Raw genomic sequence first — 16409 nt, 5'->3', positions numbered from 1 at the left:
CTATGTACATTACCCTGCGATAAATATATAGCATGATGAAAGATGCACAAAAGAGCGGCCGTAGAAACGTTTCTGCTTGGCATGGCATAGGGGACCCTCAATAGAAACAGTGTTCCATTGCAAGATTTGCTGCACTTACCTGGCTTATGCATAGCAAATACTGTTTTAGCATAGAAAGCAAAGGGAGTTACCAGTGCAATGGAGATGCACACATGCGCTTCACACTATACAATCTTTGAGTCCACACATTCAAGAATCACAGGAGTTCTGAGTCAATCAATATTGCTAATCAGCTATTATGATTAATATTCATGGCCCACTTCTCTCTCTTCTGTTGATGAATGTCTTTGTTACATTTTCCTTGACTTTGTTTTTGCTGTAGATGCACACGTGGTTTATTGAAAGTACTGGTTGCATTTAAGATGCGACCATGTCCTTATATTCTTGCAGGTGCAGCAGTGTTCATTTTACCGTACTGCTCATTGGGTCTTTCTCTCACAGAATGTGATATACATCTCATCGAACTGAAGTCAGATATACAGCTAAAATAAAATCAGGCCCTGACATCCAGCCTGCAACTTTGTGCCAAGATCCTTTTGTATTACATCATTATTCTTTCCAACCCTAACTTATTTAAAGGTGACATTAATAAAATATTCATTAAATGAACAGTAGCCATTTGTCTGTGATCTTTAACTCTATCCCCATTAACATTCAATTGACTCCCAGTCACAGATTTCACCCTGCCTAATAAAGTACCCATCCTTTTCGAAACCTTTGCAGACGAGTTTTGATTTACACCAGGACACCCTCTATAAATACTGCACCTCTGCCTACCTTTTTGCTGCCTTGCCTTTTTCCTATTAAAGTACCCTGGTGCTTGCAGCCAATAACAATTATCATGTTTCATGGAACAGACGAGGTCTCGCTCTGTCCATTTTAATTAGTAACTATTTCCCTCCATTCAGCTTTGATAGGAGGGGATTCTGGATCAGAGAAGGTGTTTCCAATATACACGAATATACCTAAACAAAAATAGCGCCCACTATTCCACTGCAAACCTTGTGCTATTACTGGAACTGCAGTAATGTCGACATGACGTTTTGCAGTTTAACTCGACATGGGAAAGGCAGAAATAGTCCGGCCTCGGCCTGGGCAGACATCTCTTCATGCATGCAAACGGCATTGTGTTATGAGCGTGCTGCCAATCTGTACACGAAGTACAACATGTTCATGCTCTTCTCTTGCATCCAACTGTGGACCGTTAAAAGACATTCACATGGCCAGTGGGGTCTGATGTACTGAAGTTAAACAGAAGCTGGACACCAGCCTCTTCATAGTTAGAACGTGTTGCCCCAAAAGATTTAATTAGTCTACGTAAGGAGCTAATTCATATAAGTGCTAATTACCAGTGGGGGCAGGTCGTAGCCTGGAGGGACATAGGACAAAATAGGACACATGTTTTACTGGAGTGGAGGGACTACCAGCTGTTGACAATGAGAAAGGGATCAGAACTAAATCTGGCCCTAGGTGTGCTCTCCTCTGCCCTCCAGTATGAGTTGCTTCAATTTAAATTAGTACCGCAGTATTATTTCATAATGTTATTTCAAAACACCACTCCGAATTCTTTGGTCAAATTGTTTGAAGAATCGTGTCTTCTCTTTATTATTGAGGCTTAGGCATCCTTCACATGTGCCTATTCATATGTCATGCCAATGCATTTCGGACGTTGTCCGTCATCAGGGCTCTAGGCACTAGCCTTCATATCATGTTACCATTTTCAAATTACCATCATTTCTTAAATGAAAATTCAAGTTTCAAATCATAGTCACATTTGGTTCATGTGCAAAGGGAACCATCCCCGTTACGTGTTAAAGTGAAAAGCAGTTGAGATAAAAATTAGAAGTGGTTAAATCCATTCAACATATTTGATGATAACATCAATCATATAGTACTTGTATCCATATTTATGTTTATTAATATGCATAGCATTGAAAACAGAAACGTTCAATAGTTAAATTTGCATAAACACATACCATATTGTGCGATGTCGGGCGTCAAGGTTTGTGTCACCGTAAGTAATGGAAAACAAAATCAGATAAAATGCCTGTAAGCTTATGGGCGGTTACTAGTTGAAGCATGTTGTAATATAATTTTCAAAAGGTGTACCTGTATTTGCAGTAATGCATGTGCCTCCCGTTCTATTTCTTCCCGTCTTGCCTCAGAACCATACTCGCAAGAGATGGCCTGTGAGGAACCATAACATGATGTTAACTATATGTACCCCACATATTCCCAGTCTTATTGTTACCGCTATTTTGGTGTTGGGCTTACCTGCATGTAAATCCGTGCCGCCAACTGTGCTGCACTAGAGAAAACCGCGTCCTTAGCAGACGCTTGTTTTATAGGTTTACTTACGTTGCCTCGCGACCCGCGCGTGCGCCGGTCCAGGGGGATGGCTAGTTTCATTTCAGAATGCATCCAGCGCGTTTGCGTTGCCATTGGCTGCACTCTGTTAAAGTGACAGTTTACCTATTTGTTTGAACGCTATTATGGGCTCTGTACATAATGTGATTAGGACATTTGCATACCTGCCAATGGCCTGAAAGGTGGTGTAATGTTATCTGTGCATTAATTGCAATTAAATCAATAAAGTGAAATCAAATAAACTGTATCAATTATATAATCTATTGAACCAGGTACCGTGGATGAGAGTATTATCTCACTTCGTATTTACCAGATCTTACTGGGACCCTCATGCTGAGTTCCCTAAATAGTTTCAGACACGAATATATTGTTACCATACACATGTATGTCATGGTCATAATCATGGGGTGAACCACGGCAATAGGCAACGTCTCTGCCTTGGGTCCCGCTTGGATGTGTATTCCAAACGGGAATATCGCCCCTTGTGAACTCGTCAAGTTATATTCTGCTTGTATTAAGAAAATACATTTAGTGAAATAAAGTAAAACAGCAGATAATAGACAGAAAATCAACAATAAAAAACAGTCCAATGTAGAGAGTGCAGTTCATGATGCCACAATGGCTATTCCACATGTTTCTGTTTCTGTAGCATGTTACTCCTTTCAATGCCCGCTATAGGAAGCATACGTAATTTATTTCTTCATTAATTCCCCCTGGTTTTAGAGAATCCAGTCTGTCTATCCAAAAAGACTCACGTTGGTTGAGCCTTCTTGTAATGTCTTCATGTTTGTCTTTTGGTTTCACAACTTCCAATACTTGGATCCTAATTTGGTTGATGTTGTGTTTTTTGGATTCCCAGTGTCTCGCCACTGCGGAGTTCTTGTTGTTCGTGCGTATGCATGATCTGTGCTCATTACATCGAATTCGGCCCGGTCTGGTCGATTGTCCAACATAATAGATGCTACATGGGCATTTAATAGCATAGATTATGTTGATGGTGGTGCATGTTGCAAAGCTCCTCAATTGGATCTTTTCACCTGTGCGCGGGTGATTGATGATGTTCCCCTTTGTGATAAAGTTACAATTGCTGCAGTACAGACACGGATATGTGCCTGTTCTCTGAGTCAGAGGTTGTTGTTTCATTGGTCTTGTTTTAACCAATCTGTCTCTTAAATTGCTGCTCCTTTTGGATGCAAAAATTGGATATTCCTTGAATAGATGTTCCACCCTAGTGTCATTTTTCAATATCTGCCAGTTCTTCAGTATTGCTGCTTTTATTCAACTACTCTGTAAGGAGTAGCATGATACAAACACCATGGGGTTATCTCCTTTCTTTGGTTTCTCACCTACTCGTAACTCCGGTGTTTGTGTGGTCAAACGTTCTTTTGCTGCTGTGATCTCTATTTCCTTATATCCTCTGGCTTTAAATCTACTACCCATTGTTTCAATTTCTTTGGCACATAATACGGGATCATTAACAATCGCTTTATTCTTCTCATCTGACTAAGGTTAATTTCTGAGTAAACTAGGTTGATGGAAACTGAGACGATGAAACAAGTTGTTTCGGTCAGTCTCTTTCCCATAGATATTAGTCTCATATTTGTCCTCTTTGACATGTATTGCAACATCTAAAAAATGTATGTCTGTAAGCGGGCTCTCATACGTGAATTGTATTCTTGGATCTATTGATTGATTGATATTTTATTTCTATCGCGCTCATACACAAGTGTTTCAGAGCGCGACAAGGCACGGTAGGGGAACAGGGGAGAAAAAACAGTGATCTTACTAGGCCCAGTGACATTGAGAATGTGCAAGTGCATGGGAGAGGGGGAAGGGAAAAGTGCATGGAAGGGGGGAGAGGTGGAAAGTGGAGAGAAACAGATAAATAACAATAAATAAATAATAAAGGCAACAAACAGTGGTAATGCAGCCAGCAATTTGCAAGTGCTAGGTTTAAGGCAGCAGACAGGGTAGGTCCGATAAGTGCAGGAATAAAAAGGGAGGGCTGTATGGGTACAGATACAGACCCCAGTGCAAGGGGTGGCCCGGAGGCAGCCAATGAAAGATATCTACCACCAACTTGTTGCTTGGAGAAGCGACTGAACTTGAGGGAGTTGGAGGTGGATGAGCGAAGAGCTTGAGAAGGAAGATATTTAGGAAGAGAGAGTTGAAGGTATAGAGGCCCCAGGCCCAGAAGGCCTTGTGAACGATGTAAAGGGTTTTGAACATAATCCTCGCAGCCACTGCTAGCCAGTGCTGAGATTTCAGTCCTGGAGAGATCTGATCCCTGGGCTTGAGGCCAAGGACAAGTCTCGCTGTCCTGTTCTGGATAACTTGCAGAGGGTGGAGAGTAGAATCAGGCCGATTTAGAAAGAGGCAGTTACAATAGTCCAGCCTAGATAGGGCCAGAGCTCTGGAGACAGGGAGCTTCTGGGGGAAGGAGAGGAAAGGAAGAATACCTCTGAGGAGGTGCAGCTGGTAATGTCACTTCTTAGAGACGTTAGAGATGTGAGTGAAATACCTATATGTATTTTAAAGGTGTTATCACTTGCATTGTGTGTTGTAGTGCTGGCTTTCAGACCGTACACATGCAATGTTACTTGTGTCTGATACGTGCCAGGATGACAAGTGTAACAGTTGAGGTAGTGTTGCCCGTGTCATGTGCATACATGATGCTCATGTGTATGTGCCAAAAATGGGGATGTGTGACTGGGCATTACTCACGCCTAGCTGCCACACGTGCATTTGGATGTCTGGCTTAGTCATATGGAGGCATTGCAGTTCATGGGACTCTGATGTGATTGGTCATCACACTGCTTGGGACCTTGCAGTTGATGCGTGTGCATGACATGTGTATGTGCTTGTTGCTGTGTCATGCTCACATGTGCATGTGCAAATAATGCATGTGTGTATAGCATATGCAACTGATTGGTTTTGACAGTGGCAAGTAGCTTGATGTGATTGTGTGGAGTGATTACCAGGCAGGTGTCTGCATGGATGTGGATTGCATGTCCATGTCTGTGGGTGTGGAGGTTGATGGTGGTTCCCTTGACAAATCATGTTCTTGTGAATGTCTGTGATGCCATGCCTGATTTTGTGCAGGACAGTGGTGTTTCTGTTCTGTGTATTCTTTTCAACAGTTGCATCTGATGAAGAGAGCAGAACCAGTGCTGTGGAGCATGGCTGTAGGGATGCCTCCACCAGGCAGAGATGCAGGCCACAGCCATGCCCCTGTGACAGCTCATCTTCGGGAAGCGATGGGGCTGTGGCAGGGCCGTGACATTGGGCATGGCTTCTGGGGTGAGTCCAAGAAGGTGAAGGTGGTAGGGAACTCCTCAGCAGTGGTGGGGACAGGTGATGCCACACTGGGGCCATCCATGGTGGAAGACGCCCCAGAGTCATCCAGGTTGATGGAGAGGGAGGGGGAGGAGGTGGCCATTGCAACCCAGCCCACGGGGTCAGGTGGGGGTGTTGAGGTAGGCATGTCTACTGCAGTCCTGTCCCAGAGGCATGAGGCTGTGCATGCCACTGTGGAGGTGCCTGTGCTAAATCTAGTCCCTGGTCCATCGGATGCAACAGTATGAGCCTGCCAGTATGCATACACCCAAACCCACCACCTGTGTCAGCTGATGTGTCCACCCAGACCAACTCCCTTACCATCTGATGTTGCCACCCGGGAATATGTGCTAGCCCTGCTGGCTGGGTTGACCAGGCGGACACGTGTAATTCGTGATGATGTGTAGGCTACTCGTAGTCTGCTTGCACATCATCACAGTGAGATATACCACCTCATCGGTTGGCTTGCAGCATGCCTGTTGTAACGCTCACCTGATTCTCGCAGAGGCGCCGGTCTTGACTGGGCGACTACCGTATCTTCAAAGGTGATGTGTAGCACCCGGTTGGCTCTTTGGGCTGGACCTCTGTGCACTGTATGCCTGACGTGTAGAGTAAGATGTCTGCAGATAGAAAATATGGGGTTAATGAACTGGGGTTATTGGGGTGTCCCTATCTCTTTCCTCTTCTCCTCTCCTGTAGACCCCCAAAGGTTAACGCTCTCACCTTAGGTAAGTGAATGCCGAGCTCTCCATCTGCCTCGGGGCAGGGTGCTGTAACCAGTTTCTTCACTGGATAGGTAGCGCAGGCCTCTTGACTTCAGAGGACTGCTGTCCGTCGTTTACTGCACGAACTGTAAGTTTCGAGTCATTCAAATGTTTTTAAAGTCTTTAGTAATGATGTCTCTTGTTTTGCAGGGTTCCGGCGATGGCGGATGACGGGCTGAAGTGAGTTGAAGATGGAGCCCGTGTGATGAATAGAAGCGCCTGGAAGCACGTAAGTAAGCGCTTGTTGCCTGCTTCACTATGCGCTCTAACTGTCTTTTTATTTTGCAGGTACAAGTTCGGAGCGGCTGCAGGGTGCCGGAATACCCACTGGATTAGATGTGGAAAGGAGTAATGGCACGTGAGTATTAAAGTTCCCCAATGTCTTTAAACGCACCTTGTTTTGTCTTTCAGATGCGGGATGCAGCGCCGAAGGCCTCCGGAGCGTGCAAAGAGTTGGTAAACTTTTGTCTTTCAGATGCCGGAATGCAGTGTGAAGACCTCCGGAGCGCACGAAGAGTAGGTAAGCCTTTGCCTTTCAGATGCCGGAATGCTAACCTGTTCTTTCTTGTCTTTATAGGTGTTGCTGAAGACTGGATTCAGGATGGTAAGCCTTTGCCTTTCAGATGCCGGATGCTAACCTGTTCTTTCTTGTCTTTATAGGTGTTGCTGAAGACTGGATTCAGGATGGTAAGCCTTTTTCCTTAGGCCCAGGACCGGATGCAGAAGACACGATGAGCGTTCTGCTGCAGAGGTTGCAGAATAACGCAAAGCAAGATTCATCCACCGGGTGTGGTTTAAATAGCCTCCTGTAGTGCTTAGGTGTCTCCTTCCACAGCCACGCCTAAGTAAGAAAAGAGTTCCTGGTAAGAAAAGAGTTCCTGCCTTCCAGAAGAGTTCCAGTGTTCTGAATCTAGGGAGTGGCTCCAGCCCCACCCAACAGGAAAAGTAGTTCCAAACAGAAGAGGATCAGAGGCTCAACTGGCAGGCAAGTAAGCAGCATGGTCTGCTGAAGGTGAGTCCACCCAAGCATTATGAGCCCGGCGCTTCCAGCGCTGGGACTGGGCATATTTATGAGCCTGGTGCCACTGGCGCCAGGACTGGGTCCAAAAGGTCCCAATTGGGACTGGTTGGCACTCGGAACCTGGGTTATGGATCTGCTTCCAAGGGAGTTGGGAAAACCCTGACCTTTTGGAAGCAGAGATCATGACAGTACCCCCCCTCAAGGCCCCTCCCAAACCGGGCTTCTCCGGGGGTTTTGGCTTGTCAGGAAATGTTCGGTGAAATCTTTTGATTAGGCGAGGAGCGTGGACATATTCAGCAGGTTCCCAGGATCTCTCTTGGGGGCCGTAGCCTTTCCAGTCAATTAAGTAGAATAGTTTAGATTTGGAGATCTTGGAGTCCAGAATGCTTTTGACTTCAAACTCCAGTTCTCCATCCACTAGGATAGGTTTTGGAGATTTGGTTAGTCGGGTTTGAGGTTGGACAGGTTTTAATAGAGAGACGTGGAAGACCGGATGTATCTTCATGTGCGGGGGCAAGTCCAACTTGACCGCTACTGGGTTTACTATGGTAGTGATGGAATAGGGACCAAGGTATCTTGGGTTGAATGTGCGTGGCCCTTTTAGAGATAGATATTTGGTGGATAACCAGACTTGATCCCCTACTTGATAGTGAGGGGCTTCCTTCCGATGTTGATCTGCTCCTTTCTTGTATTGTTCTTTAGCCCTTTAAAGGCTTGGGTGATTGTAGAATGCAGGTAGTCTACTGCTGGTGTTTCAAGATCTTGGAGGGGATCCAACTCCGAGGTTCGAGGGTGACTGCCGTACAAAAGAAAAAACGGGGTTTTCCCAGTTCCCGAATGGACAGAGTTATTGTAGGCATACTCGGCTATCCAAAGGATATCTTTCCAAGTTTTTTCAGTTTGTTGCAGCATGCACCGTAAATACTGTTCCAGAGTTTGATTGGTCCTCTCGGTTTGTCCGTCGGTCTGAGGGTGGTGACTGGTCGATAGTCTCACATCAATTTGAGCCGACCGACAGCAACTTCGCCAAAAATGAGAAATAAATTGACTTCCTCGATCCGAAATTAGAACCGAAGGAAAACCGTGCAGTCGGACGATGTTTTCGAGAAATTCTCGGGCCAGAGTTGCTGCTGTTGGCAAGCCTTTGAGCGGAATGAAATGCGCCATCTTGGAGAATAAGTCCACGATTACTAGAATCGTATTGTATCCGGAGCATGGAGGTAGATCGGTGATGAAGTCCATAGAAAGCGTATGCCAAGGGCGAGGTGGGATGTCAATAGAGCGTAAGAGGCCTGCTGGTCTTTCCTTTTGACTCTTGTTTTGGGCGCATACTCCACAGGACATTATAAAGTCTCTGATATCTTTTTTCCAAGACGGCCACCAGAAGTAGCGCTTGATCTTTTCTGAGGTCTTGGCTATACCGGGATGACCTTCCATTAAAGAGTCGTGATAACAAGAGATTACTTTTTTCTGTAAATCTGTTCCGGGGAGGTATAATCGTTCTTGGAAATACAATAAGTTGTCCTTTACTGCAAAGTCCTTTCCCTGCAGATGCCAATTCTGTATGTCTGCTGGAGTTACAAGTTGCCTGGCTTTATCCTTAACTTCCTCTATGGATTCTGTGGCGATTACACCCAGAATTCTTTGTTCGGGAATGATTGGTACAGGTTTAGGGTTGACCAAGTGTTCTTCCACTCCCATCCGAGAAAGGGCATCGGCTTTACCGTTCTTTGTACCAGGTCGATAGGTAATTATGAAGTCAAACTCGGCAAAGAATAATGCCCAACGGAGTTGTCTAGAGGATTGGGCTTTTGCGGTCTTCAAATATTGCAGGTTTCGGTGATCCGTAATCACAGTAACGGTGTGTCGGGCCACCAGCAGATAATGCCGCCAAGCCTTAAAGGCAGACTTGATAGCCAGAAGTTCCTTGTCAGTAATCGTGTAATTGATTTCAGGAGGCGAGAATTTGCGGGACCAAAATGCCACGGGATGCAACTGATTGGTTACGGGTCCTTTTGTGATAGAACCGCCCCCATGGCAAGGCTTGAAGCATCAGTTTCCACGATGTAGGGGAGTTCGGGGCGAGGGTGTTTTAAGATTGGTGCAGAGATAAATTTAGTCTTCAAATCCTGGAAAGCTTGTTCCGCCTCGGTAGACCATTCAAAACGTTTGTTTTTCTTTAACAAGGCAGTGATGGGCTGGACTATTCGAGAGAATTCGGGGATAAACCTGCGGTAAAAGTTAGCGAAGCCTAACATGCTTTGCACACCTTTTACGGAGGATGGTGATGGCCATTTGAGAACTGCATCGACCTTCTTTGAATCCATACGCACTCCGCCAGGTGATAATATGAATCCCAAGAATTCAACTTCAGTCACGTTGAAAACACATTTTTCCAACTTAGCGAAAAGTTTGTGTTGACGCAATCTTTCGAGGACCATTTTCACGTGTTTCCGATGTTCAGGTTCCGATGAAGAATAAACGAGGATGTCGTCAATGTAAACAACAACACATACATCTATGAGCTCTCTGAGGACATCGTTCATAAAATATTGAAAGGCGGCCGGGGCATTGCAAAGTCCGAAGGGCATGACCTGATATTCAAATAGCCCATACTTGGTGCGGAAGGCCGTCTTCCATTCATCGCCCTCTTTTACTCGTACCAAGTGGTAAGCTCCTCTAAGATCCAGCTTTGTATATATGCATGCTTTTCTGACTTGGTCCAGGAGTTCAGGGATCAAAGGTAACGGATATCTATTCTTAACGGTGATCTGGTTCAGGGAGCGATAATCGATACAAGTTCTAAGGTCTCCTTCCTTTTTTGGAACGAAGAACAAAGCTGAAGAAGCAGGGGACTTGGAAGGACGAATAAACCCATTTGCCAGGTATTGATCCAGGTATTGTCGAAGGTGAAGGTTCTCAGGCTCGGTGAGGGCATAAATTCTACTACAAGGAGGAGTAGATCCAGGTATCAGGTCTATCTGGCAGTCATAAGACCTATGAGGAGGTAGAGAGTTAGCCTGATCCTTCCGGAAAACATCTTGGTATTCTAGGTATTCGGGAGGTAACTGGGGAGTCTCTGAAGAAATTGCAGCCAGTGCAACACCCGGTGGAGGGTGACAAGTAGAGACACATTCTGGAAACTGGACCGTTCTTGCTCGCCAATCGATCAGAGGATTGTGTTTCTCTAACCAAGGTATTCCTAGAATAATCTGAAACTGAGGGGCCTTGATCACATCGAACACGATCTTCTCATGGTGTCCATCTTGACTTACTAGCGTCACCTCTTGAGTGGTATGCGTTACTGGCCCGGAGGCTATCTCCGTACCATCCACTGTAGTAATGACGTCCTTTACAGCCTTGGGACAAAGAGTTAGATTCATCCTCAAAACCATTTCATGATCCACATAATTGCCGATGGCACCGCTGTCGACGTAAGCTTCAATTGCATGTAATCGATCCGGATTATCAGGGCTAATGAGGACCATAGGTATCACGAAATGCGAGGTCACGGAACTGGTTTTCACGCTCGGCAAGAGGACCTCTATTCTTGTCGGGCGAGGTCGTTTCCCTGCTCAGAGTTTGTAACTTTGGTAACTGCAGCTCCTACTGCCTTCTTGGCAGGTTTCACCGGACAGTCTCGAAGAAAGTGCCCTGAGTTTCCGCAATATAGGCATAATTGCAACTGTTTCCTCCTTTCCCGCTCCCTTTGTGTTAGAGGACCTTTCAGACCCCCTATTTGCATGGGTTCCCCGGAGTCTACTCCTTTGGAAGGAGTTGGCGGTTTGGAAAATACTCGAGCATCAAACTTTGAACGATCGGCCTTCCTGTTCTGCAGCCTGTGATCTATTTGAACGACCAAGTCTATATAATCCGAACAGTCTTGTGGGGGATTCACTACTTGGGCTAAAACGTCTTTGAGCTCTCCACGTAGACCTCTATAAAACAGCGTAATCCTTTTGTCCTCAGGCCATTGAGTTTCCACTATTAGCCTATTGAAAGATGCAATATAAGCCAAAAGGTCTTGATTACCCTGTCGCAACGAAAGAAGCTCATTGTCCAAGGCCTGCCCCTGTGAATGTCTTGCGAACAGTTTTTCCATACTAAGCTGAAAGGCTTGAAAATCATGGAGAACCGGATCATCTTGATTAACTAGAGGGATCGACCAGTCTGCCGCATTGCCACTAAGGTACGAAAGTACAAAAGCTACTTTTGCTTGATCAGTTGGAAAGGCTGCTGGCCGGCATAAGAAGTGCAACAGGCACTGATTGATAAATACTGCAAACCTCTTTGGGTCACCAGAAAATCGTTCGGGCGGAGCCAGAGGTACATTCCCAGGTAGGTTGATCTGCACTGGATTAATAGAGGATGTTGAAGGAAGATTTGCCCCTGATGCGGGTAACGGGGTCTGTCCGGCTTGTGACTGTAGCACTTGTCTAGCAAGATTGTCTGTTCTCTCCTTGGAAATAATTAGTTCCCTTCTTAGAGCATTCGTTTCCTGACGAGCTGCATGCACTTCTGCCCTTAGTTCCCCAAGTAACTGGGCTAGGGGGTCAGTATCCGAGGTTTCCATAGCGCCTGGGCGAGGGTTTTGCGGTAGGCTTTGCGTTCTGTAACGCTCACCTGATTCTCGCAGAGGCGCCGGTCTTGACTGGGCGACTACCGTATCTTCAAAGGTGATGTGTAGCACCCGGTTGGCTCTTTGGGCTGGACCTCTGTGCACTGTATGCCTGACGTGTAGAGTAAGATGTCTGCAGATAGAAAATATGGGGTTAATGAACTGGGGTTATTGGGGTGTCCCTATCTCTTTCCTCTTCTCCTCTCCTGTAGACCCCCAAAGGTTAACGCTCTCACCTTAGGTAAGTGAATGCCGAGCTCTCCATCTGCCTCGGGGCAGGGTGCTGTAACCAGTTTCTTCACTGGATAGGTAGCGCAGGCCTCTTGACTTCAGAGGACTGCTGTCCGTCGTTTACTGCACGACCGGTAAGTTTCGAGTCATTCAAATGTCTTTAAAGTCTTTAGTAATGATGTCTCTTGTTTTGCAGGGTTCCGGCGATGGCGGATGACGGGCTGAAGTGAGTTGAAGATGGAGCCCGTGTGATGAATAGAAGCGCCTGGAAGCACGTAAGTAAGCGCTTGTTGCCTGCTTCACTATGCGCTCTAACTGTCTTTTTATTTTGCAGGTACGAGTTCGGAGCGGCTGCAGGGTGCCGGAATACCCACTGGATTAGATGTGGAAAGGAGTAATGGCACGTGAGTATTAAAGTTCCCCAATGTCTTTAAACGCACCTTGTTTTGTCTTTCAGATGCGGGATGCAGCGCCGAAGGCCTCCAGAGCGTGCGAAGAGTTGGTAAACTTTTGTCTTTCAGATGCCGGAATGCAGTGTGAAGACCTCCGGAGCGCACGAAGAGTAGGTAAGCCTTTGCCTTTCAGATGCCGGAATGCTAACCTGTTCTTTCTTGTCTTTATAGGTGTTGCTGAAGACTGGATTCAGGATGGTAAGCCTTTGCCTTTCAGATGCCGGAATGCTAACCTGTTCTTTCTTGTCTTTATAGGTGTTGCTGAAGACTGGATTCAGGATGGTAAGCCTTTTTCCTTAGGCCCAGGACCGGATGCAGAAGACACGATGAGCGTTCTGCTGCAGAGGTTGCAGAATAACGCAAAGCAAGATTCATCCACCGGGTGTGGTTTAAATAGCCTCCTGTAGTGCTTAGGTGTCTCCTTCCACAGCCACGCCTAAGTAAGAAAAGAGTTCCTGGTAAGAAAAGAGTTCCTGCCTTCCAGAAGAGTTCCAGTGTTCTGAATCTAGGGAGTGGCTCCAGCCCCACCCAACAGGAAAAGTAGTTCCAAACAGAAGAGGATCAGAGGCTCAACTGGCAGGCAAGTAAGCAGCATGGTCTGCTGAAGGTGAGTCCACCCAAGCATTATGAGCCCGGCGCTTCCAGCGCTGGGACTGGGCATATTTATGAGCCTGGTGCCACTGGCGCCAGGACTGGGTCCAAAAGGTCCCAATTGGGACTGGTTGGCACTCGGAACCTGGGTTATGGATCTGCTTCCAAGGGAGTTGGGAAAACCCTGACCTTTTGGAAGCAGAGATCATGACACCTGTTCCGTTGTGTCATCCATGGGATGTTCACTGCTGTAACCAGCTCCTCGTCTTCCTCCTCTGTGCAACAGTCGTCCTCCGGGGTCCCTTCAGGTCCAGATACCACAAGGGCCCCCTGTGCACCAGTCCCAACCACAATGCCCCATCTGGTGGAGACCACATCCCTGCCCGAGTTGGGAGTCCAAGGCACATCAGCTCAGGTGGTCACCGTGCCTACCCAGCCACCGATAGGGACACTGACAATGGAGGGACAGCAAGCACCCATGAGCAGTGCAGATGGCGTACGCCCCTGGGTATCGTCATCAGCTCGGAGGGCGCACCCACATAGCAGGCACTGGCCACTGTGGCAGCAGAATGCAAAGAGGAGGAGGCTATTTGTATTAGGGCAGGCCAACGAAAGGAGGGAGGTGCGAAGAGTGAGGCAGGAAGCTCACATTGACGAGGGGCAGAGGATGTCTTCTATGTTCCGAGGATGTGAAGAGCAGATTGGGTCAGAGAGGCAGTGGGCTTGGGAAGCGAGGGTAGTGATGGCCAGGGCAGAGATTGTGCTGCATCGGGCACGGAGGCAGGCTGCCATCCCGGAGGCCACTTGCAGGGACACCCGAGTAATAGAGACACAAATGCTGGAGAACCTGCAAGCCCTCCAGGAAACAACGGAGGCCCACCTGAGGGGTGTGAACGTGGTGCTGGACTCAGCCCTGGTGGAAAGTCTCAGTGAAATTGGAGAGGAGGAGGACTAGCCCGCTGCCTTTGTACATAGTTATTTCGGTGTAGGTTTCCTTTTTTTATTTATTATTTTCCCCAGACTTTGAAGACTTTCCTTCCCAGTTTGTATAATATATAGTTGTTAAGGCATAGGATATTTGTTTATTTCATATTTCCCCATGACTACTTTGAGCTGATTTCCTGTTCATTTTTGTACATTTATGTCCAATACATTGTTCTGTTTGTTACATTCCAGGCTTCATGCAGTTAATTTGTGTGTAGGCCTCTTTGATAGTTGTATTTTCAGTCAGTCCATCTCTCCATTGCAAGTCATGTGTCTTGTGGCGTGCATGCTTGTGTGTTGCTGTTGCTGGGATGGTTGCGGATGGTAGCATGGGCGTAATTATAGGGGAGACGGGGGGTTTTGTCCCCTCCAACTTTTGTGTCATGCTCTATTGTCCCCCCCATCTTTTGGGCCGCATTTGTGACCGTAGAAGCAGAAAACAAAACTATAAAATGAAACTCGGCTGAGCTGAGTTTCATTTTCTGCTTCTTGCGTGTGCAGCGCCGTGTTGGGTGGGAATTGGAAAACAAAACTCAGCTAGAAGCAGAAAACGAAACTCAGCTGAGCTGAGTTTCATTTTCTGCTCCTTGCGTGTGCAGCGCTGTGTGGGCCGGGTCAGTTTGCTTTCCTAGTATAGATACTACTATACGATATTTCATTGGCTGTTGTCAGCCAATGAAATTCGTTATAGTGGGGTGGGTAAGGTTGATGATGACGGCTCCGCCCCCGGGCATGCTGCTGCTGCGCGCATGAATGCGCGTGGGTGGCAACCTGGAGTTTTCGAGCTGGGAGCAGCCAAGCACCCTGGTACCTGAGAGGCACGTGCCCGCTCGCAGTCAGTTTACCACTACCGTGACGGACGGTCGTCTTCAGTCGATTCACAAAGGAAACAGGTAAGTTGCTGTTTCTAACATTCATTTGGAACATTTCATTGATTTTACAAAGTGTTGTCAGTCAATATAACTATTATTTCAAAAGCGGATCTTTAACAAAGCAGAAGCATGTCAGCTTTCCCCACTACTTTTAGCTCGCGCTCAGGATCGGGCGATCTGAATCTATATAAAGAAAGGTGTGGAACAACGCTTTCTCACTTTACATGGAGCTCAGAGTCAGGCTCCTGATGTCATCCGGAATGAGGGCAATATATATATATATATATATATATAGAACGTCTGTTCTAAATGCCACCATTACCCGTGAAGTATTTTGATCAATGAGGGCAATATATATATATATCTACAACGTCTGTTCTCAATGCCACCATTACCCGGGCAGTATTTTGATCAGGCCTCTAATCTCATTCATGGAATAAAAGATTCACAAAGCACACGCGACGCGGGCCGCGGAGAGGACATTATTGGCGCTCAGAGAGGCACAAGGCGCTTCCCGCGCCTGGCTGCCAGCAATTACTGATCAACCCTAAACATGGTCCGCACTCTGCCGTGTGCCTTTAAACACACGAGTATTAAGCATCGAAGTCCTTACTGAAAACACACACTTTGCTGTAAACTCATAATGTGCCCAGTACTTATCTGAGCTCCGAGCGGCCCCACGGGACCACTCGGAGTCTGAAGAAAATGCTGTAACCAATGTCAGCCAGCCCGCCCGCACTCCTCCTGCTCCCAGTATTTACCAGCGTAATGTACCCATTACTTATCTGGACCAGTCGGAGTCTGATGTTTGTTTTCAGTTTCAGTGAGAGCATATATCCGACTGCAAGGCAACTTGGCCCCCTCCTCTAATTCGATAACACAATCATATGGTCGATGCGGTGGTAGTTGTTCCGCTCCTCTTTTGTCAAAACTTTAGCAAATACCATATACTGGGCAGGGATCTCTGTTTCCACCGCTCCTACTACTGGCATATCTAGTTTCCTTTCCACCAACAATGCTGCCGGTCACAATTCTGATAACATATGTTCCTTACACTCCTGTTCCTCGAACCACAACCTCTGCTTTACCCAGTCAATTCTTGGATTATGTTCT

Source organism: Ambystoma mexicanum, chromosome 4q (assembly GCF_040938575.1).
Source record: "Ambystoma mexicanum isolate Mex_15411 chromosome 4q, UKY_AmexF1_1, whole genome shotgun sequence".
In the NCBI taxonomy this organism is placed as follows: Eukaryota; Metazoa; Chordata; class Amphibia; order Caudata; family Ambystomatidae; genus Ambystoma; species Ambystoma mexicanum.
The sequence above is the reverse complement of the archived record's forward strand: the minus strand, read 5'-3'. Positions refer to the sequence as shown.